The sequence below is a fragment of the Sinohyriopsis cumingii genome, chromosome 17, assembly GCF_028554795.1.
Source record: "Sinohyriopsis cumingii isolate HCF-2022 chromosome 17, ASM2855479v2, whole genome shotgun sequence".
NCBI lineage: Eukaryota > Metazoa > Mollusca > Bivalvia > Unionida > Unionidae > Sinohyriopsis > Sinohyriopsis cumingii.
Genome location: NC_142977.1, coordinates 61,047,732 through 61,072,355, shown reverse-complemented (window position 1 = coordinate 61,072,355; position 24,624 = coordinate 61,047,732). Strand labels below are relative to the sequence as shown.

General features: G+C 35.0%; 1 long non-coding RNA gene across 7 annotated transcripts in view; it reads right to left on the bottom strand.

The window, feature by feature from the left end:
* Positions 1-4,067: 4,067 nt before the first annotated feature.
* The window catches only part of LOC149779062 (uncharacterized), a 23,683-nt gene continuing 3,126 nt past the window's right edge, over positions 4,068-24,624 (bottom strand). The window contains exons 1-4 of one of the 7 annotated variants that reach the window (XR_016415564.1): positions 24,366-24,433; positions 8,078-8,598; positions 5,164-5,269; positions 4,068-4,350 (exon numbers count right to left, since the gene is read on the bottom strand). This is a non-coding gene — a long non-coding RNA (uncharacterized LOC149779062). Of the gene's footprint in view, positions 4,351-5,163; positions 5,270-8,077; positions 12,577-18,145; positions 18,686-24,365; positions 24,434-24,624 lie in introns of those variants that run through there. The other 6 variants (XR_016415563.1, XR_016415562.1, XR_016415566.1 and 3 more) reach the window with 6 other exon arrangements.

Below are 24,624 nucleotides of genomic sequence, written 5' to 3'. Positions count from 1 at the left end.
TGTATAAATTTCTATGACAGAGTCAATGTATATAATTACTGATATTAAACCATATTACCTATAAAGTATGGTACTAGTCTCATCACTATAGGAAATTTGACTATCTTATTTTCTAACGTAACATCTGGCTGCATACCTTACACAATAAATCTGTAACACAGCAATTATCATTTTTTTAGAGTGCACACCTATAATTTTAATAGGCATACGGCAGTTTGCTTCGTAAATCACTGAACTTCACTATCTCAGGACAAAATATTGCTTTGTTGTACATACCCAAGCTACCATCTGTCTTGCATATCATTCATTGTAGCCCACTCTGGTGGCCTAAGTGGTTAGAGCATCAACCTCGGATGCATGAGGTCATGGGTTTGAACCCCAGCAATGTCATACCAAAGACTTCTAAAAATGATACAAACAGCTGCCTTGCTAGGCACTCAGCATTAAGAGGTTAGTGTTAGGACTGGTTCACCTGGTGTTGGGATAATGTAACTGGGTGTGACATCATACTATATGTCTGCATCATGATGCATAACTGCATTACTCTAAACTGCGACACTGCAGACATCATAAAGACTGAACAATTGTTAAAGCTATGTTAAAAATCCAAATCACATACACACAAACACACACTCATTCACTGTTCAGCTTTTTTATCTGTTGGTTATTGATACTGAAACACTTTATACTTTTGCTTTAAAACATGGCACTGGTCTCATCACTATGGGAAGTTTGACTATGTTATTATCTATATTAGCATCTGGCTGTACACCTTAAATAATAAACCTGGAATACAGCACTTGGTTCATTAGTGTGTAGACCTATTAACAGGCATATTGCGGTCTACTTCATAAATTACTGAACTTCACTATCCATGGACAGATACTGCAAGATGAACAGATCCAAGCTACCACTGGTCTTATATGGCATTCATTGTTCAACTTTTTGGTCTAAATTGTGCTGCTTCTTGTTTTAAATTTGCATTTCTAACATATTTTCTGATATGAAATATTTTGTACTCATGTTTTTATTGCATTGAATAATTCCTATAGTTATGGAAGATTAGTGTGACTGTTTATGATGACAGCAGTGCACAGTGAGTAATCTGGCACTAATATGTACCTGGAAGTGGAAATGCGACCCATTGCATATTGTTTTGTTTACAACTTAGTAAAAAGTTCCGGTTAATATATGGCACAAATTTTGCCATCATCTTTGAAGATATATTAGAGGAATTTACACAGTATTATGCATACAGGAAATTAACTGGAGTCATTTTTTTCAACGATATAAAAGTTTTTTACACTGTTTATCATACACTTTTATATATAAATTATTAATGTATAATGTTGCAGGGCTTCAGTTTTATGGTTTTCATCCCAGCAATCAATAATGAGCTGAGGGTTGGAGAGGTACTATCATCTCAGATTTAAAAAATAAATATTGACTATTGGAGCCACCTCTTTTCCAATTTATACATACTGGTAAATGACGTTTTTTCAAAATGTTTTAAACATTCTTCAGTATCTATGTATGCAGATAATGCATGACACTTATACTGACAAAGGTGTTAACACTGGAGCAAATTAAATGAAAATTTAACATTTGCTATGAAATGGATCAATGACAACAAACTTAGCTTAAATTTACAGAAATCTTAAAGCATGACTTTATCTCTTCAGCATAATGGGCAGCCAGTTTAGAATCACAAGTAAATGGTAAACATTGAACCTAATATGTGTGCAAACTTTGATACACTTAAGGATAATGTTTTAACTGGGTCCAACCACTTTGAAAAACATTTTAAAAAGTATGTAAGGTGAGGTTTAATGTTGGATTATTCATTGTTTTTTCAAATTTTATCTACTGAGTACTGTCTGTGGAAAGCCTCATAATTGTGTTTACATGCAGCGACTATACAGCTTACTAAAATACTTTAAAACTTTTTTCTTACTTAATGGTTGTAAATAATTTAGTATCAGTATCATCATGTTTCCAGGAAGGAACATACAGTCCAGTGAAAACGATTTATATTATGCAATTCAGGTTTACTATCATTTTTGAAGCAAGTCATAAGAGTAATATTGTTGGAGGAATACACTTTAAAGGCTTGTCTTTTATTCAGATTTGTTGTGCACTTATATATTGGGTTTGGACTTACAGTCACAGTAGCCGTGTCTTATGACTTATTATTGGTATATGATTAAGTAGTTCAATCAGACCAAGTTGGACATGAGCTGTCTACTTCCAGATTAATTCTAGGCTTTCCATTACAAAAACATTTTTCTGGTGCACAAAATGTAGTTACTTGATCTACCTTTCAAATGATGCCAACTACTACAGCACCTATAGTTTTGTTCACTTTGCTTTATTTCCAAGCACTGTTTGGGATCCCCTTCATTTTAACTGTATTACACAAATTGTGCATTTAAGTTTCTCAATCAGCACTACCTCCCAAAGTTAAGTAAAACATCATCTTTTTTTAAAGAATATCACTGGCTTAAATTTCATGCATCAGTTACTTTGGTTTAACATGGTTTAATTTTCCAGATAGGTCTGTTGCTTGGACACTATTAGCCAAAGATGTCTGTAACTCTTTTGAAAGTAATTCTTTGGATATGTCTTGACAACTATAATGTCATCCTACCAAATACATGGTCGGACTTGGTTTGCATATATACAACATGTTTTGTAGCATCTTCACTTCCAGCATCTGTATTTACTACTCTGAGAAACTTAAATGCACAACTTACCTGGAAAGGGCAGATTGACAGATGGATGGATAAGAATATTACTACAGTTGTGGTTGGGGTATAAAACAAGAGTTTCTCGATGGGTCAGATGCTCTTCTGTCCAAAAAAATATTTGTCAGGAACTCAAGACCTTTTTCTATTCTGAAAGCCAACTGTTGAACCATCTCTAATATTCTTGTGTGTTAAGATTTTCAAATTAGGCACATTGGCGACCATATTGGATTAAGCTTGACAGAATTTTCTTAAAGTGCAAACAATGCATTAACTGACCATTCTGAAAGAGTAGCAATGGCATTCATATTAAGAGTGCCACTAAAAACCAACCAGATACCATAAGAAGTCTTTAGGTGAAAATCCTATGTTGACATGATGAGCAGTTTTAGTTGAGTAGTAATAACAAGATTTTCAAGAAGGACCCCGTAGTGGCCATATTGGATTTCAGATCTGCATTATTTTCATTAAGCACCAATCAGACACCATATGTATTCTGATGAAAACTCCATGTCAATATACTTTCCTTTTTGGAGGAGGTGCAATAACAGTATTTTCAAGATGGTTGCTATGGCCACTATAGTTGTGGTCAGAAAGGCACCTTTTTAATTTAGAACTAACTAGGTAGCTAGCATTCTTGTGAAAATTTTGATGTTTAAATGACTTTCCATTCAGAAGTAGTGATAACACAATTCTCAAGATGGCTACCATGGTGGCCATATTGGGTATAAAATCTGTATGACTTTCACAAAGGTCCAACAAGACATCAAAAGAAGTCTCCTGGTGAAAACCAAATGTTGATATGCCATTCCACCTGGAAGAAGAAGTGATACTAATTTTCAATGTGGCTGCTGTGGCAATCATATCTGACATTAGATCGCCGATGTTTTTGTTTTGGACCAACTAGACATAAAAATCTTTTAGTGAAAGCCTGACGTTGATATGATCATCCCTTCAGAAGGGTTGTGAAACAAAAACTTATATCAGACTGGCACAGTTTTCATATATGACCAGTTGAGTATCACAAGAAGTCTTTGTGAATAGCCATTGTTGACATTACCTTCTGGTAATGAGTATCAAAAACAAGACTCCTCGGATGGCTCTACTGATGTTCAAGCAGCATTTTCCTTTTAGGACTAACAAAAGATTAACCACCATGAAAAATGTAATGGTAATACTCCATGTAATTTGGGAGGAATAGCAATAAAAAGCCTGTGCTAACAGCTGGACAAATGACAAAGAACATGCCATCTCATAAGCTCTTCCGGTCTATAACCAGCAGAGTTTTAAAAAAATGAAAACAAAGTAAGCCTTAAGTTTGCTGCATTATTTTTTATTTCCATTTCATGTCAACATCTGATTACTAAACACAGAATAATATTTATTGTATTTGAAAACGACTTTCAAATTCTGAATAAATTTCATTTCCTGGGTGGGGGAGGGTTGGGGGGGGGGTAGCAGCTTTACATGCACTTATTAAGGGCAATTCTGGAAAGTTATCTAGTATCCAGTTAAATTAGACACAAATAAAGCTACTTGTGGAGTCTGTTCTAATATGAACCATAGACTTTAGGCAGTGAAAGTGTCCACAGCCATCAAAAGCAATCTGAAAAGAAAGACAAATTTATAGAATAACAGTAAATAAAGATCATAACATTCAATTTAAAATTGTACAATCGACACAAAAACATTTTACTTTTAAACAGGAAAATAGCCGGATGTCTCTTCATGTTTTATAAACACCAGTGTACAAGAACAAATGAATCTTCTGGCACTGTAATGTACGTTTTGAACAGACAGGTCAAGTGATAATGAAAACTGAATCATAACAAATTCTTCTTCAGAATCCAAAAGTAAGAAACTCATGACATTCCATGGTAATATACTAATGATTTAAGATCTTGTATCATACTTATATTTACACAACTACTCAAATTAAAAAAAAGGCATATGATGTCCATAAACCTTGCCAACTAGTTGATAGACCATAACTACTCAGACAAGCTAACAATGGCATATGATGTCCATAAACCTTGCCAGCTGGTTGATAGACCACAATTACTCAGACAGGCAAACAATGGCAAATGATGGCAATAAGCCTTGCACTAAACAGATTAAACAGGCATTGTTTTCAACTGGCTTGCATGTTCTGCAGTCAAAATGGACTTTTTTTTTTTTTTTCTTCTTCAGCTCATGTTTAAAGCCTGAATATTCATGTAAGATTCAAAGTCTTAAAAGTAAAGTTATAAGATTTAACATTTAGGTTAATTTTTCATGTGTGGACAAACATACAGACACATACAGATGCTGAAGGTGGGTCAGGCACAAGGCAAACCTTCTTTACTAATGGGGGGGGGGGTGAACACGAGAAATATGTAGATGGAGAACTGAAAACAAACAGGTGTAAAAAGGAACATACCCTTATTCCTAGCAACAGTTTCCAAGGTATCCAGGTGATAAATGCAGGATGACCCTCTCTTTTTTGACAAGGCAAAGTTTTCATGCCTCAGGTCCATGTCAGCAAACTGTAAAATCAGTAGATACAAATCATTCCATGCATTTTATGACATCAATACAAGTATTTAACTACTTAAATACATATACCTGACTCAGTCAAGTATAGCAAGGGTGGGGCAGGGGTTATAACAAAATGTGAAGAATGAGAAGAAAGGAAAACAGGTGTGTCTCTTTACAAAGTTAGAGATCCAATGCTCTGATGGGGTTGGGTGGGAGTAAATATTTCTAATAACAAGCTGAAATGTATTTCTGAACATGCATGCTATTAGTATGTCGCTTACTTCTACCCTGTATTTGCCAGACATGTCCAGTAGATCAAGATTTTGACTGGCACATATTATAAGCAACCAGGCATCAGTCAGTTCTCAAATATTTTATCAACTTGACTTTGATCTGCTGTTCACTCATCTGCCAAATTAACACTTCAATGAAGTAAACCTCACAGTTTACTACTTCTTGTTTAGGAAGACATCTAGTGAAAACCCAGTGGTTATATTACATTATAGGAAGACATCTAGTGAAAACCCAGTGGCTATATTACATTATGGGAAGACATCTAGTGAAAACCCAGTGGTTATATTACATTATAGAAAGACATCTAGTGAAAACCCAGTGGCTATATTACATTATGGGAAGACATCTAGTGAAAACCCAGTGGTTATATTACATTATAGGAAGATATCTAGTGAAAACCCAGTGGCTATATTACATTACAGGAAGACATCTAGTGAAAACACAGTGGCTATATTACATTACAGGAAGACATCTAGTGAAAACACAGTGGCTATATTACATTACATGTATAGGAAGATCTCTAGTGAAAACCCAGTGGCTATATTACATTACAGGAAGACATCTAGTGAAAACCCAGTGGCTATTACATTTCATTCAGTTGTTGTTGTTGTGGGATTTAATGCCATTTTTCAGTACACAACAGACTATACAAAAAATTGCTAGCCCCACTTCATCATTTTCACTTCCTGGACTTCATAGTGAAATTATAAATAAATAACAATTTTTTTACATTTTACATATTTTGTAATTCATTTATTGCACTTTCAGAAGCTGATATTGTCTTGTCTGGCAAAGTTCCTTTTCTTTTTTTAATAACTGCTAAAGATAGTGTACTTCAGACTAATTCAGGCTGATTTTTCCAGGATTGGGAGCAGTCAGTTTGGTTAGCTGTATGCTTAAAATTTCCGAAAGTATAATATCCAAAGAAATTTCAACCACAGTATATGAAAGTAACATTGAGGTATGCCAACAATCTCTCTCCTGTGCACGATGGAAATGCAAACAACATCCTTTCTTAGAACACATCACTGCTAATTCCTGACCACAACAATTCAAATCCCCCTCCACATTTTAATTTTGGGAAGCTTTCTTCTAATTTAGTTTTGAAATATGCAGGGTTACAGTCCTTGCAAAAACTAATCCTTTTATCTCAAAGACCAGCATCATAAAGGCATTTTCTTTCTTCACTGCTGGGAATACTGTCATGAAAAAAGAACAAAAATTCTGTGTTTGTGAGAAAAAAGGCAGACTCTCACTACCACCAAAACTGAAGTCCAATGTGGCATCAGCAGCAAAAGGGGAGAACAGTAAAACTCAGCAATATCCTCAATGTTTAGGACCCACCAACCCCAATTAGTCTCAAAATCAATACATGTCAATCAAGTACAACTGTTACAAACCAACCCCAATTAATCTTAAAATCAATACATGTCAATGTTTAGGACCCACCAACCCCAGTTAGTCTCAAAATCACTACATGTCAACTGAGTACACTGTTTAGGACCCACCAACCCCAATTAGTCTCAAAATCACTACATGTCAACTGAGTACACTGTTTAGGACCCACCAACCCCAATTAGTCTCAAAATCAATACATGTCAACTGAGTACAACTGTTACCCACCAACCCCAATTAGTCTCAAAATCAATACATGTCAATCGAGTACAACTGTTACAATCAGCACTGTCCTATGCATCATTCCATGTCATTGTGGTACTGTAACCACCTCAAGCCAATGTCATGACAATATTTTCATGGTTTTCAACCAAAGAAATACAGGCATGGCAATCCTCAAACTTCCATGATTATAGTCACAGTACATGACTGTGTATCCAACAATCGCTGTATTTCCACTAAATGCTGATATTATAGAGCTCTGGGTCAGACAGGATAATTTCTATTATCTGATATTGAACACGGTCTACATTGTGGTCAGGTAGATTACAGCGTTTAGAAAACATGGTCTCTTTTTTATTGTAGATATCCCTAAGGTGTTCTTTTCATTTCACCTGTACTATAATGATAATGTTCCTTTATTCTCTCTTGCACACTAGCAGGACTAGCCTTTCTGCATTGGAAGAGAGACAAATTTAATGGGTCAGAGCTAAAACCCAGGTCATAACAATAAGATATTCTCATTCTATATTTTTCATGGCATCTCCACCACTCAAATTGGATGGAGTCACAGTGGCTCAGTGGTTAGTGTATAAGACTCATGACTGAAAGTGTGTGGGTTAAAATCCTACCATCAGACCAGCCCAAGTCAGCTACTGTGGTGTCCTTGATGAACCCACTTTACACCAATTGGCTTGGCACTAAATAACCTATTTATGTTGCTGTGCCGATAAACACCAAACCAAACCAAACTGGATGATTATACCTAGTGAAATGTCCAGAGCTGCTATGAATTTTTGCAAAAAAATATTAAAGGCCATACAGTATTTGTGTTTCTATATAAATGAAAGAAGTTATTTTCAGATGTGAAACAATTCTCAAATTTATATCTCAGTTTTTCTTTATACCTTAGATGTGCTTGCTAGCAAGCAAAATATGTGGGTCCAATATGACATGGGTTCCATTGTCCTGCTTGTACCGTTTCCCCATCTTGACTAAGGAACCTTGCAGCAGTTCTGGAATGGATGTATGGGGCAAATATATTGCATAAATTTTCACTAATCTCTGAAACATGTCTTGGTGTTGAGCCACTTGTGCTACTTGCAGCACTCTGGACTGTGGTAGCTGAAGACAGGGCATTAGCAGCCTTCCTCAACAGGTCAGCTGAAGACAGGGCATCAACAGCCTTCCTCAACAGGTCAGCTGAAGACAGGGCATCAGCAGCCTTCCTCAACAGGTCAGCTGAAGACAGGGCATCAGCAGCCTTCCTCAACAGGTCAGCTGAAGACAGGGCATCAGCAGCCTTCCTCAACAGGTCAGCTGAAGACAGGGCATCAGCAGCCTTCCTCAACAGATCAGCTTAAGACAGGGCATCGACAGCCTTCCTCAACAGGTCAGCGGCAAGCAGCTGGTTGCTCATCATCTAAACCTAAAACATAAACATTCTGTATCTATTATTAGCAAGAAGGAAAACACAGCAATAGCAAAAATAGCTATTTGCTATTAAGTGAAAACTTGTGTGCAAAGGAGGCCCTATAATAAAGAAACCATCCCTAAAATTATTGACTATAATTTCTTGTACTAATTAGACAGCAAAACATGATTAACTTACATTAATTACATCATCAACCGTAGCATTTGGATTACCTGCAAAACAAATAGGGTAAAGAATATTGATTGAATGATTGATATACAGAGGATCTCAAATGGGTAGTGATCTACTACTGAATTTATGAAACAAGTTAAATAATTTCCAGCTTTTGCGAGCTTTGTATACTTTAAATAGGCATACTAAGTCACTTCTGCAGAACGAAATACCAAAAGCTACCAAAACTATTAAAATATAGCCAAAACTATTGTGATGTTACCCAAATCTAGATGTCAAAACCAAAAGCCTTTGATAACTTGAAGACAAAATAAGAAAATAGAAACAGAAATAATATGTAAAAATGAAGGTGTCCAGAATATGGGTCTATAACCCCCTAACTTTGGGCTTTGTTATATGTAATTTTTCTTCTTTAGGAAGCAATGAACATCCTGATTACAATATTTCAAAGTTCAAAATCTGCCCCTTAATGTTGGTTTGTCCTAAAATTAATGATTCATTGTTTCGATCTTTCAGACACTTGAATGGCTCTTTACTTTCGGTCATCAAGCTGTGTGGAGGATGAAATTGTAATTAATAATAAAGAAAAACGAAGATAATGGTTTCAGATATTTATCTTCTGACATATTAAGCATGTATTTTTCTTGTTTACATCACCGTACATCACTAATCAAAATTCCATCAAACGAGCTAAGTAGAACTTCAAAATTATCATGTGCAAACAGAATGAAGTACTTCTCTACAGGAACTGTTTACGAGTTAGGTTTATAATTTTAATTAATTTACCTCAAAGGCAGCATAAACATAAATCAGTTCAAAATTAATAAGATACGACTGCATACTAAAGAATTAATATTTTCACAAACAATTTATAATTCCCACTCCAGTACTGAGATCATCTTAAGTCTACGATTTTAGTGTTCACAATGGTAGATAATCTATCCATAGGTTCAAGAAGTCTAAGTTATTTCCATTCAATTGCTAAATAAGTCAGTTACATGTATTTGGTTACTCAAGAGATTCAGCATTGTTGTTAGTCTTAAGTTTAGAAATAAGTTGGTTTTTCAATTGATTTAAGACATTTTGCTTAAATTTTACAGACAAATACTTAACATAGTATATTCTGGACCTTGGATATCAAAACTAGTCTCTCTCTGTTTTCATTAAAGATGAATTTTAAAATATTATACTCCAATTTTTGTATGTCACTGTGGTGACAAACACTTTACCTAAATTATAGGTTCTGTCTACACCAATACTGAGCACTACTGTTGTTACCGAAACAGTTTTTCTCTAAATCTAAGGGCTGTTTCTCACTAAATAAAATAATTACAGGTTGTTTTCCTTAGTAAGAATTACTTCTTACAGAAATGGATTCTTTTCATCATAACATGTTATCAGCAATGTAGCTGAGGGCACATGACCAATTTTTTGTACTTTATGTTCATAGTATAGTTTTTCCTGTAGTTGACAAGCAGATCTTAGCCAGAAAATTGTTTTCTTTCAACACATCATTCACTACTTCAGTGGTCGTTTTCATCCCAACTTGTTCAGATGCAGCTGGCAGCATATTTGGGTCGGTTCTTAGATGTTTGCTTCACCCAATTCCATGAGGGTCATTTTTGGACAGATTGTCTGGTGCCTATGTATTCTACAAAAGCCAGAGTTTTTAGGAATGACAATCGCTTGAGCACCTCTATAACTGTTGAGACTCTTGTTTTGTAAGTTGTGTCATTTTTAAATTTAGTATACTACCAATGGATTGTCAAAATATCTGGATGTTTTGGTTCTATGGGAACATATGTGAGTTTCTTATTTATTATCTTGCGGACACAAAGTATGCTGTTTCACTTAACTGCATTTTTGATCTTGTTGCTTGTAACTATGAATGTTAATGGTTGTGCTGGCACTAGAGTCCCATGCACCACAATCATCAGGGAAATACTGCCTTTCTTCTTTATCATTTGATATGTGGTTCAAAGTAATGTACACATGTTCTTTTAGTCTAAGTGGTCAGCTGGTGTTGCTGTGTTAAGAAGATTTCAGATAGACTAAGTTCTTCTTGGCTTTGGAAACGGTTACATTCTCTTTGATGGTTGTATATGCTGCACTCAGAAGATCATTTTTGAAGCTTATTTTAAGATCATTTTATCGTAGAAGATGCTGTCTTCCGAGCTGGAACTGGTCTGGTGGGACATTTCAATGTCACTGCAAGTGTCTGAATCTTCAAGACTGGTATTGGACTGGACAAACTCTTTGTCAATGTCACTGTCACTAAGTAGTCACCATGCTCTCAAATTGATTGCAGAAAGACAGATCACTTTCGATAGGCATAATTGAGGCAGAGGATTAAAAATAAAATTAACTTTTATTATCTGAGTGGAGAAATTAATTATGTATAGCATTTTGTCTTTAATATATCTTGGAAAAAGTCAAATAAACAAATATTAATGTTCACTGTTAGGTCAGATGATCTGTAGAAAAAGTTATCTAAATTTAAAAACTGTCTCTAAATCAGCTTGGCTTGCCTTTGGCAAGCTGACTGGAAAATTTAACTTGCCCTTGGGAAAACTGTGCATGCCCTGAAAATGATCAAATATAAATGGTTTCAAAATAGCTAAAGTTTTAAGAAAGAGAGGGATAGATAGAGAAAATATTTAAATAATAACAGTGCTGCATTAATTTAATTTTTATGTTTTCATACATAACATTATTCATTATCTCTCCAATTAACGTTCAAATGATCATGCAGAATTAATTAAGCATCCAGGAGGAAGGTAAAAATAAGTCCATCACTGAAATAGTCACACAACTGTCGGTGATTTCACTCTACCATGCTCCTTTGGGTTGTGCTATCTCCACTCTCATGTCTGCTTCCACTTCAATGTCAGTCCGAGTCCCTATAGCAAATGGATTTGCAATCCTGTTTTGCCTTGAGCCATTTTGAGATATTTTCTGTAGTGGCTGCAGAACATTAATTCATTTGCTGAGTCGTGCTCAAGCCATAGATGCTCTTTTTATCCACCATGGCTGAAACTTTCTTCACATTTAGCAGTATCATACTAATATTTTGTTTTAAAACATATTCATTAGAGCTAGAAACTTTGTCAAGTTTCCATTTCCTGCCTAAATAAGAAATCAGACTCATTTAATTAACTACACCAAGAATAATGATAGCTAGACTCTTTCTAATGATTAATTTATACTCGAAACTGAAAGATTTGTGAACAAAGATCTTCTCAGTATATTCACAATTATCATCTGGTCATCTTCAAATCAAAGACAAGCATAAAAATATTTCACAAGCCATCTATTGAGATTGAGAACACTTAGTTTTATCCAGTTAATTATTTTCTTACTGGTCTCGTGTTAATTACCACATAAACAACAGACTACAAACACCGTGTGTGAGTGTTACGTTTTCAGTTCATCGATCATGCTTTGAACGAAATCCTGGTGGTTAATCATTTGTGATGAGTGTCTTATTTCCAAACACACTTGTCAATGAAATCTCACAAGTTATAATATTAATGTACAGCCTTTCCTTGGGAGGAATTACAGTTGGTTTAACCCTTGAGATCTCCAATGTTCAAGAGACAAAACATTGTATTATGTTCAAATACCATTTTTACTCTTTTTAAAAATGGGTAAAAGGCTGTAAAAAATGAAAATACAACTATTACAAGGTATGAATTTACTACATTTTCATTAAACAAATGTAACCGTACTACTAAAACAATGTACATATGTCAAGGGTAAAACGTTCGTTACATCTTTTACACACTTCTAAAATTCAGGAATGAATATCCATTATGTGCTACCATACTTTGAAATGCACTAATGAATTAATGTCCATCATGTGCTACCATATTTTGAAATGCTCTAATGAATTAATTTCTATTATGTGCTACCATACTTTGAAATGTTCTAATGAATGTCCATCGTGTGCTACCATACTTTCAAATGCACTAATGAATTAATGTCTATTATGTACTACCATACTTTGAAATGCTCTAATGAATTAATGTGCACCATGTGCTACCATACTTTGAAATGCACTAATGAATTAATGTCCATCATGCGCTACCATACTTTGAAATGCACTAATGAATTAATGTCCATCATGCGCTACCATACTTTGAAATGCACTAATGAACTAATGCCTATTATGAACTGAAATGTACTAATGAATTAATGTCCATCATACGCTACCATACTTTGAAATGCACTAATGAATTAATGCCTATTATGTGCTACCATACTTTGAAATGTACTAATGAATTAATGTCCATCATGTGCTACCATACTTTGAAATGCACTAATAAATTAATGCCTATTATGTGCTACCATACTTTGAAATGTACTAATGAATTAATGTCCATCATGTGCTACCATACTTTGAAATGCACTAATGAATTAATGCCTATTATGTGCTACCATACTTTGATATGCACTAATGAATTAATGTCCATCATGCCCTACCATACTTTGAAATGTACTAATGAATGTCCACCATGTGCTTTCATACTTGTAAATAACAGTAAGGCAGGGGTGTCCAAACATTTTGCAAAAAGGGCCAGATTTGATAAAGTGAAGATGCCCGGGGGACAATAGTTCCTTTTGATGTTTTTTAACCACAAAAGTTACATGCAAATATACACTGTTATAGAATAATAAATAAATAAAAAACAAGTAAACAATAAATAAATAAAACAATTTTCATTGTTACAATTATCTTTATTTTTCAAATGGCAATGTAACTAAATATAAGCCACTCAGACAGACATGAACAACTCTAAAAACACAATTCTGCCTTTCATTCATATCTGGAGAGTCAGATAACATTGAACTGTATGTAATACCTTAAATTTCCATATGTTAGATAAATATCTTTGCCTCATGGTCATTTTAAACAGGAGTTAAAACTAATGCAAAGTTTTCTGTTATCATTAAAGTTTAAAACAAGTGAATTTTGCTTTTGTCTTTTTTGAGATCTTTCAGAAAATAATAGTTTGTGCCACATATACAGGTACACAACATCAACAGTTATAACCAAATCTTATTCAAGAGTTTAATACAATAAGTGCCATAAGTCCAAGTGCAACAGTGTGCTTTTGGCTTTTCACTGTTAATAGTGACAGATGTTACCATAGCTGCCAACCTTCCAGGATTGCAATTAGTGAATTTTGGGATAAAAAATAGTGAATTTGGACATGAAATAGTGAAAAATACTATGACTGTCAATTCTACACTATATAAAGATCGCAAAATAAAACAAACACTTCATATGCGCAGAAATATATCTGCATTTCTATTTATTACAGTATTCATAAACTTCACTTGTTCTTGTGATTATTTATCAAGACATGATTCTGTAGCAGACTTGAACTTCCTCAATTGCTTGACTGTAAATTTGTTTTCTAAACAGTTCAGGCTTCTTGCCTGCAGGTTGACTTTGGTGACTAAAAATTGCTGACAAATTTTCTGCACCTAAGGAGGCCCTAAAGTCTGTCTTATTTTTCCTCATTACAGAAAATACTCTTTCACTGTCACTGTTGCTATGACGAATGAATAGGAGCTGCAGCATGAATTTAGACAGAAGGGCATACTTCTGGGTTCCACCAGATGCAAGAATCTCCCCAACTTTTACCCACTGTTGGTCTACTCTTTCCACTCCTGTTAAAAGGGAAGCCACTGAAGAATCCATCTGAAATTAGAAATAGGGATACAAGTTTGAAAAAAACTTAAAACATTATCACAAATAAAATGTGTGTTTCATTTTGCAAATGGTGGCATACTGAAGAAAGAAAAAACAGCTTCATACCTGAAACTTTAAGAATTCAGTGCAGAGCTGGTCTTTTTCTGCTGTTGGTGATAGGTGAGGAAACCTCTTGACAAAGTAGTCTATGCTGTCTATCTTTGCTTCCATTTTCTGGCTGACATCAAGTATCTCTGCATGCTTGAGCAGTTCACAGTCAAGAGGAAACTTCTTTAAAATGTAATCACATGCTTGTCTGTAAAAGTGTCTTATAGCTGGAAAGATGGAAAAAAGATGATAAATCAATGGAAAAATACTTTACAACTGGTAACTAATTCAATACTGCACTGTAAAAAGTGAGGGAAGACACTTTACAAATATTATGGTCAAATAAATAAGGAAACATCAACTCACCAGCATGAAATACAGCAATAGATGATGATAGCAACCCAGCTTCTTTTGCATCTGACATATATGCCCTGGCTGCTTAGCCGATGACAAATCCTGTCATGCTGTTCTCTCTGGTACTGCTCCTCTTGAGGTAATCCATTTCCATGACAGAGACAGCCTTAGCTACAGCTTCTGGCTTGAGAAAGTAGCAGTATAGTTCCATCAACAATTCTTCTAGTATTTTTCGCATTTTGTGTACAAGTGGTGCCTCTTGTTGCAGCACAAGGTTGGTTTTTGTAAACAATGGTAAAACAAATTTAAGGAACAAGCAATATAGCTTAGACGACGGGTTATCAAAAAAGGTTACCACTCTCTCAACCCTCTTTCCTGGCTTTTCACTCTGGCTTCCATTTGCAGAAGCACTTGCAGGTGCCTGTTTGGATTGTGAAGGTACTTCAGACAAGAAGAATGATTTAAGAGCCTCCCACTGCTCAGTAACGCAGGTAATGGTGTCGAGCAAGGACAGCCAGCGAGTGGGTCCATACTTTAAAATCTTCCTGACCGTGACTCCACATTCTACCTGGACTCTTTTCAGCTCCTGACATCTCTTGGAAGACTTATCCAAATAAAAAAAAAATATCTGCAAAGATAAAGAACCAGTTTAATGTGGTTATCCTAGAAGTTTAAGACCATATAAATGCCAAAAGAAAATGTTATTACACGAGTGGCAAGAGGACTATTAAAACTGGTACAGCATGCTGAAATGACATGGTTACCTGTAAAGATTTCCTCCAGGTCTATGGGAAGTTCATCAGTAGCTTTCTTTGCAGCAAGATGCAACAGGTGACATGCGCAGCCTTGGTTAAAAGTGCCAGGATTTTTTTGTTAATGAATGCTGCAACTCCTTTCTTGCAGCCAGTCATGACCGCAGCATTATCTGAGCCAAAGCATATGCAATTCTTCCAAGGAATATCATACCTTTTGAAGGCTGCATCAATCAAGTTGAAGATATTTCCCCCTGCAAAAATAATACATTATAAACTATGCAATAAAGTAAATACAGCAACAACAAAAAAACACGATACAAAATTAGGCAAAAGCAATAAATATGAGTATATAATATTAGGATATGGACAGTGGGAAACCTCCAAAAATAAGAGGGGGATAAATGATAATTTTTGAGAATATTAAGAAAATTGTGTACTTTGATTTGGAATCAAGCAGGAAATTATTGGGAAGGGGATCTGTAATGGTTATTTTATATATTTTGTTCAATTACATAAATTCTATACTTTAAAAAATTATGATGAGCTTGCTAAACGTACAATACTGATGAAAGTCGAAGTAAACAAATTACCTGTGGAAGCTTCGTTGCATGCTTCTACGGATAGCAGCTCGGTTGTAACCCTGCATAATTTCGGATTGGATAAAGTTGTGTGGCTCCTTTATCATTACTGCCATCAGTTGCTATTGAAAATGAAGATATCTGCATGCGAAGAACCAAGTTTTCCGTGGCATTCTCCGACATTGTTTTCACTAATGCAGCACTTTTCGTTCTTCCACATGAAAATTTGGAACCGATCTTCGAGTCCGGGAACATTTGTCGGAACAAATGTTTAGCATGGTCTCCAGCTGATAAAGGTAGATTATGTTCAACAAGAAAACTAACGAATAATGCTTTAGCGTTGGTAACTTGCATGTCTTCCATCAGTTGCTTAAAATATTCCAGAGCTGGCATCTGCGAATTTTTAATTTTGTCAATTTGTGTTTTTTGCAACAGATGTGCTTTCTAACATCGTCTCTGCCACCATGCCCAATACTAAAATGTGTGGCACAATGTGTGCAAAAAGCATGATGTGTATCAATGTTCGATGGCTGAATGAACGGCCAATTTTTGGTATATTCCACATTAAACTTCACTTTTTGAGAAATACATTTCTTTTTCCTTGGAGGTGATGCCATTTTCAAAATCTTACATGCGATGCCAAAAAACGTTAGTTCAAATCAAGTGTTGGCGACGCATGCGCGGAGAAAAATTCTGGTTAGGCCCCAGTTTCTCTCAAAAGCATTTGTAAAACTACTCTTATACATATAGATTAAAATTGGCTAAAATGCTTGCTACCGGGCCAACTGTACCAATCGGTTGTAGTTTTACTAATATAGCGACCAGCAGTACCGGACCGTTTCGGCAACTGCCAATCTCACAAATAGCGCGTAACGGGAAATTGGTTAATTTATTAAAATTTTAAATAAATGAAAATTGGAGAAATTCCTGAATTTTCAGCTTACGGTGTGAATCCGTGAATTGATGAAAAAGTCGTGAAATTCTTGGCAGCTATGTGTTACCGTTCAAAACACCCAATTTCAGATTGACCAAGAAACCGATAACTTGCTGACACTAACTTTTCAGTTGCCATGGCAGAAATGAGCGGAGAAGGGTTCGCGTGCTAGCCCTACACATTATATGACCGAAGCTGCGGGCCGCATGACATCTTACCACGTCCATGATTGGGTCACGGGCCGGACTTTGGACACCCCTGCGGTAAGGTATTTCCCAATAAACATCTTTACTGTGACTAAACAAAAATTGTTATTAAAAAGAATGAATAATAACACACACACACACACACACACACACACACACACACACACAAAGGGGTTTATGATGAATCTAACATAAAAAGGACACATGACATTGCGTATTGTTAATGATCACAATATTGGAAATGATTGTCATCTTTGGTTAACATCAATAGCAGAAATTAAATCTATGAATGCAATAACTATAACTTACAAAGTTAATCACACTGTGGTGGGATTCGTATTCAACAATGTGAGCTGTGAAAGTGTATTCATGTTTCTGTTGGATTGTATTAGAACTAAAAAAGGAAACATCTTATGTAGAAGAGTTCATCATAAAAGGGAAATAAATCTCACAGTACTACTGTACAGAAACTGTCCCAACAGCAGCACAATAAACAATGAATGCCTTACTCACCTAAAGATGGCCACATGCATCAAATCAATCTTTATACTCGGCCAGCTAACAAACTGCCTGAGGAGATGTATGGGACCCCAACGTTGGCTAATCCAAGATTCATACAAATAGTATGATTAAAATGCAACTGTTAACTTAGGATAGCAATATTTATTCCATATTTGTCAAAACTGAATTAATTAGTAATGGTACACTAACAAAACCTAACTCAATTTTTTACTTGCCCGTTAGCTTGTCTGAGCTTAATTTGAGCCTGTCCCAGAAGTCGGGTGAGTTGATCTGTAAATCCCTGTCTATAGTCACTAGTACATGATGATTTAGATTCTGAACCAATTTCTTCTCCTGTTCAATATGGTAACTGCAAGTAAATATATGTATTACAGTTTAGCATGCAGAACGGATAATCTCCTGTTTCCAATGAAAACATGGGTAGGCACTTGTATCAGGGTACGACACAATGGAAAAATGGAACTCAATGGAAATAAAATATGCACTGGAAATAAGAACATTTTAACCTTATCCATATGAATGTTATCAAACCAACACACAAAAGAAATCGGCATGTGCTTTTGAAATTTAAAACTAAGTGATGTGATACGATGTGATTTTTGATTTTTAATGTAGCTTTAACAATTTTTCAGTCATATCGCTACGATGTCTGCAATGTGGCAGTTTATAGTGATGTCTAGCACTGGGACATCATGCCGCAGACATATAGCATGATGTCCCACCCAGTCACATTATCCTGACACCAGGCCGACCAGTCCTAACACTAACCTCTTAATGCTGAACGCCAAGCGAGGCAGCTGTACCATTTTTTAAGTCTCTGGTATGACTCGACCGGGGATCGAACCCACGACCTCCCACATCCGAGGCGGACGCTCTAACCACTAGGCCACCAGAGCAGTATTTAAAACTAAGCAAATTCTTAATCTATAAACTTTGTTTTCAAATATTATTATTTCTAAAATTTCCTTATTTTATATTTTTTGACTTGCAAACTTGCTTCATATAATGACGTCATGATGACCAATGGAAATTGGCAAACACAATGAAAATATACTATCTAAGTATATGAAGAATTATGTCTTTAAGTTAAGCAATCTGATTATTATCAGATCTCCACTGTCCTATATGAAGATCTGACAGTGACCACTTAGAGATCATGTTATGGTGACCTATGTTATTTCTATAATTGCTAATTTTATCAGCCAATCAGAAGGTCTTATTTCTTAGCATATGGGAGACTGAGCAGTATGGCTGAATAGCATCAATGTGTGCTGAATAATTTGATTCACATTCTGATTTCTGAAAGCTGCCTTTCCCAGAGGTCTCGCTAGAATTTTACAATTAGGAATCCAGGACTCCTATTTTCGTAAAAATAGGAGTCTGACCAGCAAAAGTTGCATACTGGGCATACTGGGCACATCTGAAGTGCTAAATGACCAGATGAGAAGAACCAGTGGTTGTCATTGAGCTTACTTTTCCAAATTCTTTACAGCACTGACATAAATCTCTTGTTTGTCCAGTAAAATCAGACTGAATTTTGTCAATTCAAGGAAAGACCTTATTCTGAACACTAAGCCCAGGCATCACACACTTTCTTACACTTGGATACTGTTCTATCTAAACAATCAGTTCTAGCAACTTCAGTACTCTTCTGAATCTCAGTACAGGTTTCATCAATTTGCCCTTTAACCCCAAAATGCTTATCCAAATTTGCAAACAGCCTTTTCTTGTCAAAGTTTTGACATACCCTGATTTCGAGATCAAATGGGCTACTATACTTATTCAGCTAAGAAGATAATGAAAGCTAAAGTAGTTCACTTGACGTACTCTTATAATGACCACATGTACATCTCTGGGTCTCTCTGCCTGTCAATTCAGTCACTGTAAATATTAGCACATTTTCCCACCACTCAGCAGCTAGCTGAAGTCTTTGAACTTGATGTCCAGTAATTGCATCATGTTCTTTTAAAGTACTCATATAATGACAATATATACATTTGTAGGCCTTTCAGACACACTGAATTCTGTCATTGTAAATATCAGCACAGCTAAAGTGATTAATTGTTCAACACATTTTCTTATCCAGCAGTTGGTCGAAGCAGGACTGGCAAGCCATTTAATTTGCCACACAAGCTATTGCGTGTATAAGGATGACTCCTGTGATTTTCAGTGGGCTAGATAAAAAAATTGTTCATCCAAATACACATGATTAAGCATTTCCGAGACCTCTGCTTTCCATTCACTAATTCATAGGTCGCCAGAATATGACCCCCCCCCCAATAAGTTTTTTCACCAAATGTACACAATGATCCAGGTCACAAAAGAAGTGAATATAGCAGCATCTTAATAAAAACCAATAATTAAAGCCTGTAAGCCTACTGATGTACTAATCCCAGCAGAGTCATATCAAAGACTAATGAAAATGATAAAGCAGCTGCCTCACTTGGCATTCAACATTAAGTGGTTAGTGTTAGGACTGGTTGACATGGTATCAGGATAATGTTACTAGGTGGAACATGATGTGACATGTCTGCAGCATGATGTTCTGTGTTAGACATCACATTAAACTGCCACACTTCAGATGTCATAGCCATATGACTAAAATTGTTGCATCTACATTAAAAATCCAAATCACACATAAATTTGTTATTGAAACTTGCCATCATGTTATATCAAACTGAGTAACTACTACCCAGAATAACCATGATCTGCAACATTCAAGATAGCGTGTATAGCAGAGATCAGCGACACGTCATGTAAATGTGTTATGCGTATCATGTGATACACAAAAGTGAAAATGTAGGACAAACAATGACAGCAGCTGATAATACAGCATGTAAAAGGAAATACAAAACAATGGTATGGAACTGCATTTTTATTGCCGCTTTTATCTTACAAACTTCAACAATGGAAAATTTATATCCACAGTGTGTGTGTATATATGTATATATATATATATATATATATATATATATATATATATATATATATATATATATATATATATATATGACAGAAAAAAGATATAAATATAATGAAGTAATTGACATGACTCTCTGTTTTGGTTTAGTCTATACTGAAGACAGTTTTAATTCATGTGTTTAGAACATTTAGAAGAGTTAATCTACATGTATCATTTCAAAATAATAAAGTTGTATATTCTTTTATGATAATACACTTGTACACAAGATGTTTTAAATTTGATGACAATGTAGAAATGTTTATCATTTAGCAAATAACATGCCATCCTGAAATATTCATGAATCATTTGACTTTTCAATAGAATATCAAAATAAAATCTACTGGTGATGCAACTTTTGTCTTTTTTAAAGAAGTTTCCACCATTTTGGAATCACTGTTTCCTTTACATTTTTACTGGCAACCCCATCACTGTCATATTAGGTAGTTTGTGTCCCAGCATCACAAACAGGGGTTGCTCTATGCATAATGGCCTCTTCTGGTATCTACAAAATGAACCAGAAGACATAAGTAAATATGTTACAAATCACAGTTGAATTTTTAATGTCTGAAATTTATAAGTTTGTTTACTTGTGTTTATATTTTTACACTTAAAAGAATTATCTTAATAAAGGTTCCTACATATTAAATAAGCTGCCATTTGAACAGTAACATTGTCTTGCTATATAATATATAAACTGCAAATTTTGGTAATACATAAATTATGCCCCATGGATCCAACTACTAGTTTATATTTTGCATATAAACATCTTTGTGCAGTTCTCTATATCAAGCCTGTAGTAATCTACCATTATTTAGACACCTACAAGGATAACATTTGAAAATTTATTGTCAAAATATTTTTTTCTTCTGATATCTGGGTTGATGGTGGGACCCTAAGTACCCCCTCCCCCCATGCAATGAGCAGGCCTGTATATAATTCTGAAGTATACAAATGAGTGAGGAGGCAGGAATATATATATAACTGGTCAATTCTAAACTTTGCAATAAAGTTACTCAGGTCAATAAATCTTAAGTGTTTTTTCTTATTTCTGTTATATATATATATATATATATATATATATATATATATATATATATATATATATATATATATATATATATATACTTTAAAGTTTGAGCTCTTGTGTACTTTTCTTTATTTATTTATTTATCTAGACCCCCTTTTTTCATTCTTGGATTCACCCCTGTATCACGGAACTGAAAGGCTTTGCATTACTAGCACATCTATTGAATAAAAACATCCCCCATCCCCGATGTTAATCTAACATGTTATAATTTCTAAACAGATGTAAATGACGAACCTGATATGGTGTAAGTGTTGCTGGGATAGGGTTGGGATGATCAGTCGTCAGTCTATTCTCACCTACGAAATGTTTACTGCAGATATATGTCCATCTTGTGATTTTGTCAGTAGTAAAAGTTCCCTTTACACAGACACGGACCTAACACCCGCACTTCTTGAGATTATTTTTCGGTTTTGGAAATGGAATCCAAAATACACACATCATATGTTCGTGATCTGAATATCTACTATCACTGTTACAAAGTCCAAACCAACAATGTCTTGAAGCACCACGATGTTTTGGCTCTTCAGGGATAGATGCAATCTCTTCAGTGTGTTCCGCCATTTATATTGTAGTACAAAAGCCGGTTTATTTGTCCTACAATCTCCAGCTGAGTCTGCTATTTTTTGCAATTAGCTGTTGGTTGATCTCTGCTATAATGAACAAGAATGTGGCATGGTTTTAAAATTAGCTTTAAATCCAACTTTTCTCACAATATTTAAATTTGTCATTTTGCTCAAATCAAGGCATGCATGCTATTGCCATTTGACCATCTTGGTATTAATTTTTTGCAGTTAAGACATTATTGTTCAGAAATGTTTGAACTCTTCTAGATTTGTATTGATGACTGATTGTGATTGTGAAATTAACTTTTTTATTCCTTAAGACATAGTGTTTTTGTTTCATAACATCTACTTATTCCCAGGATTTACATACAGCACAATTTTTGGTTTGACATAGTTTTGGGCTAGTATTGGATATTGTGTGCTGCCCAAGTCGAATGGTAGAACTCAAGATCGGTATCAAATTCATTATGCTAAGGGATATGTAGCTTGAAATGTCAGCGTTGATTCTTAAATAGGCTGCGGAAGAAAAAGACTTGTATTTCACAGTTATGGGGGTTACTTCAGTGAATACTTTATGATGCATACATGCCATTTTTAAAAAAAAAATTAATCCTTTTAAATACTATTGTAAATCTAGGAAAAGTCTTCAAGGGAGTTGTTGCAGAAATATAATATTTGGAACATATTAAAGGCCTAAGAATCTTGTTATTGTTGTCCCACTGAACTTATTGGGGTTATTCCAAGTTGTTGCATGATGCTTCATGCAACATTTTGGAATTTAGTCCTGGAAAGATGGATGGATGGCCAGTATGCTATGAGTTGGGCCATATCTGGTGTAGATGATACTTTTAAATCCTAAAAATGATCAGAAATGACCTAAAATCAAATAAGTAAAAAATATGTTAGTTTTCCTACATGTTACGATGGGTAACCCTTGATGTAGAGTTAACTCTTATTTCCCCACGTATTTGTTCTGTTTGTCCATATCCTGCGTATGGGGTTTTCTGAGACTCTTTTACAGGCATGAGACTTAGCCCTGAAACGTCTGTGCCTCATACTTCTCCCATACGCACGTTCCCTGTGTCCCTCTAAATTTTATCAAGAAAAGAAAGAGGAGCAAAAAAAAAAAAAAAAGGGAAGGAAAAAAAGAGGAGCATTATTTTTATTAGTTTATTAGTAATCATTGGGTTTCCCATTTTATATATGGTTGGTTATATTTTACTGATTTAGTTGTATTACATGCGAGGTACAGGAGGATCACTGTCTGCAAAATAGGTAGAATTCATTTTCTCAAACGACAACTAGGTTATTATTTTAATTCTTTTATTTGTGTTATCATTTACAGCTGTATAAACTTTTTTAAAAAAACAGCAAGATATACACATATCAAGAACAAATTTTCTGCTGACAACTGTCTTGGATGAGGACTTCAGCCTCAAGGTAGGAGATTCCTTCAACTGCTGCCATCAGGTGTATCAGTACCTTGAAGAAAAATTAAACAAAAGTTGATTCAAATATTTTATCAAACTTGAGAATTTAATCTAAGGTATCCAAGTACTTTATTTAGAATATATGAATATAACTGCCAAAAGGTACAGTGAGCTATTTCACACCCACCCCAAATACAATATGATGCAGAGCTGTGCACCCCCTTATTATGCTTTTCAGTATTTTCAGGGATATTTTCAGTATTTCATGTCACCTTTTATTATTCTTCACAAGGTAACAACATGCATGAACAAAGTGTTCCACTGGTGGTTTTTCATTCTTCGTAGGTCTAGGAAAAATAGTAAATATAATTGCTTGCATTTTGCCTTCTTTACCTCAGAAACAGCAATAAGTCGATTATTTTGGTGTTCATTGGATTTTGAAGCAATTGTATCATTCACTTCAGTTCATTCTTGTTCAAGAAAAGTTTAGTGAGTGAAAGTCATGAAACTACTTTGAAACCCAGTTTCCCCATCATGAACAATACGATTATTCACATAAAGAGAGGTAAAAGCTATTATCTCTCTTCTATAGTATATGATATACAGGGTCCTATGTCAGAACTGGCCATAATCTGAGGTATTTTTTCTCACT